Source organism: Notothenia coriiceps, unplaced genomic scaffold (genome assembly GCF_000735185.1).
Source record: "Notothenia coriiceps isolate Sejong01 unplaced genomic scaffold, NC01 NC01_scaffold00017008, whole genome shotgun sequence".
Classification (NCBI taxonomy): Eukaryota; Metazoa; Chordata; class Actinopteri; order Perciformes; family Nototheniidae; genus Notothenia; species Notothenia coriiceps.
This window is the reverse complement of record NW_011349709.1, coordinates 1-3,118: the sequence shown is the minus strand read 5'-3', so window position 1 is coordinate 3,118 and position 3,118 is coordinate 1. Positions and strand designations below refer to the sequence as shown.

General features: G+C 37.3%; 1 long non-coding RNA gene across 1 annotated transcript; it reads left to right on the top strand.

Annotated features, from left to right (window-relative positions):
• The first annotated feature begins 1,463 nt into the window (after nt 1-1,463).
• Nucleotides 1,464-3,036, top strand: LOC104949992 (uncharacterized). Its single transcript, XR_798867.1, has 3 exons — nt 1,464-1,561; nt 2,382-2,440; nt 2,659-3,036. It is a non-coding gene; the product is annotated as an uncharacterized lncRNA (long non-coding RNA).
• The last annotated feature ends 82 nt before the right edge of the window (nt 3,037-3,118 follow it).

Below are 3,118 nucleotides of genomic sequence, written 5' to 3'. Positions count from 1 at the left end.
TTGTCCTTGTCTGGGAGACAGCTGCAACAAAAAGCAGCGTGCTGTGAGGGATTTGCTTATGACAATGAGGGACGTTTCAGGAGGAAGTGCAGATGTTTGTGTGAGGCCGGCCTTGTGACTCTCAGTTCAGGTGCAGAAAAGTAAATGGAAGAGATTTCTGGTCTTTGTTCAACATTTTTCATTTTATTTTCAGTTTACTAGTGGATGCCTTTTGATGAGAAAAATCATTTAATCATAGTCTAGCACTGGGTTAGTAAATTAGATATAAAATAATACTTGAATGCCCGGTTTAATTGATTTTCTTTTGTTTACTCCATATTTTAAGCATCTATCTGATGTTCCTGAGTACAGCAGCAGAATCAATTTGGTTTTGTTCGTCAGCATTAGTCATGATTGCCTCGAGAATTTTTATAATTATGATTCTAATTGTCTCCCAGATGACACCTCAGCGATCCGCCTACCTAATGTTTTTACTTCTGCCCAAATGGGGGTTTTAATTACTCACTAGACTGGCAAATGTCTTCCGCACATGATGTGGGTTTATCTGCTTCATCTCATGGTCTGACTCATGACTGGGCCCTTCTCTGAGTGCTGCTGGTCTGGGTCCCATTAAAGGTCACTAGTTGTGCTCTAGGATTTGTCTTTTCAGGCTTGTATTTAGATCTGATAATGCTGATGAGGTTTTTTTATTTTATATCTTTAAAACTTTTTATGAGGGTGGCAGTTTGGCTTCATTTCTTAATCAATAAAATCAACTTATCATTTGGTCTATAAAATGTCAGAAAGCATCACAACTTCCCAGAAGGCAAGAAGATGTCTAAAAATAGCTTTATGTTGTTGTTGTTGTGTCCAACCAACACACAAACCCCCCTAAGACATTCAGATTTCAATTACAGAAGAGTAAGAAAACCAACAAATCTTCACATTTAAGAGACTGAGAAAATATTTCTTACTCTATAAAATTACTTTAATAAATGTGTTGTAAAGAAAAAAAGAAATTTAGAAAAAACTGCTAGGTCTTACAAAAACATCACATGTTTTTCAGAGGGAGGGGTCTTTGGCTGCTAGTTAAAATTTGAAAGTACATTTTAATGACCCAGGACAATTAGGTTATGTATAGTGTTCCGTATTCTTAACTTTTCTCCGCTTTTTACCAAAACTCACTTAAACTTCTGCAGTTACATGGGCAAACAATGAACCTTGTCGTACTGAACAACTAATACAAAGCCTCTTTATGTTTTTTCTGGTCCTGTTTCTGTATTATATTAACTAGAAATTCTGTAAAGACTGCTGGAGCAGCAGCCTCCAGTGTATCACTCTCCTGGTGTCTCACTGACGCTCTGGCGCCCCCTGATGTCACTTTCGGTCCTTTCCCGCTCCTGCTCTGGAAATTCTCGCGAGACTTGTCATGGACTCGTCAGGTCGCATGTGAAACCATAATGGCTTCATAATTGACTGTTGCCTTAAGTTTGTTTACATAAAACGTAAACACACATTTCTGTCTAGACTAATTCATCCCGCCTGGAAACTTGTAATGAGGGAAAAGTCTACATGGCGGCAGGTAATGGAAATATAACAGTGTCTTAATAGTGTGCACTTTAGCTGTTTAATTAGCAAAAACACCAGAGTTTGGCTTGTCAACCGAGCATAAAATATATATTTCAGGAAAAAACAACACTGAAATTATACATTTATTTACCAACTTTATAATATACTGCACAGAAAGAGTCCATTGGAGGACAGGAATTGGACTGATGCATAAAACAACTCTCATGTAGGCTAAACAAGAAGCTACATGTAGCTAAACAGCTAGCTTTGGTCTGATTTATGCTAAGAACTATAAAGCTAATTAATTCACTTTTTACACAATTTCTGTTTAATTTCCACATGAACTAAACATTGATATTTGCTAAATGTTTGTATTTAAATACACTTTTTAGGTACTTTTAATGTTCTTCTTATGCTCAACTACAGTTCAGAGGAAAATATAGTACTTTTTTTACTACATTACATCTATCTGAAAGCTTTTGTTCCTTTACATATCAAGATTCTTCCACCCAGTACATAAGAATATTTACATATTTACAGCTAGAACCAAAACATAAAATAAACTTTGATTGAGAACAATTACTTTCTAAACTGATTGACAGAAAAATAAACTGCCTGCTATTTTGAAAATAATTTTCAGTTGCAGTTCAATACAAAATAGTTAAAAGATTAGCTCCAACTCTAAACAAATATAACATTCTGCTACCACCATAATGCATGATTAATAATAAATTAATGATTTAAAAAAAATCATAATTCTATTGATACTTTAAATACATTTTCCTTATGAAAAACGTAATGTATTTGGTTATATTTCCCCTCTTGCTGAATAGTATTCATGTAGCAGCTATGTGACGGACAGCAGCATCACCTCTAAGGAATACCTAAATAAGTAAGTCCTCTTCTTCTTCTTCTTCTTCTTCTTCTTCTTCTTCTTCTTCTTCTTCTTCTTCTTCTTCTTCTTCTCTCTGAACCTACACATGTCATTTTCTAAACTTTCTTCACTTCACAGCATCTTTGTGTTCTTACTTTTAAAGTCTGGTTAATCATTGCGGCATTTCTTTCATCTCTCCCCCCCCACCTCTGGGTGTCACCCCTCTCCCCCTGCAGTCTGATTTGAAGCATTCATCGGCTGCTGATCTCTACAGGGGAGGGCCCGTATTAATGGGAGACTGATTGACGGGCTGTTTGGCCTCCAGCCAGGAGGGATTGTTGTCTGGCTGTGGGACGAGGTCAAGGGTCACGGTCCGGAGAGGCCGAGACAGAAACCAGATCACAACAGAAGGCTAATTATCATGCATTGTGGCCGGGCTCCTGCTGGGACTCCGCCTTCACTTTCACCAGCAGGTCACACTGAGAACTCTACACCTCCCTGGTGAGATACGTAACTAATGTTACATTACTTATTCTGGGATTTATGTGAGAGTGGTTGCTTTGCTTAAAATTCAGGATTGTCTATTTAACTATTATATAGGCAGGGGTCCACATAACTTTATTGCCCTGGTTCTCAAAGGAGCAACTGGAGATGTTGTTTGGTGCTCATCCTTAAAATGAAATAAACCGTAACTTT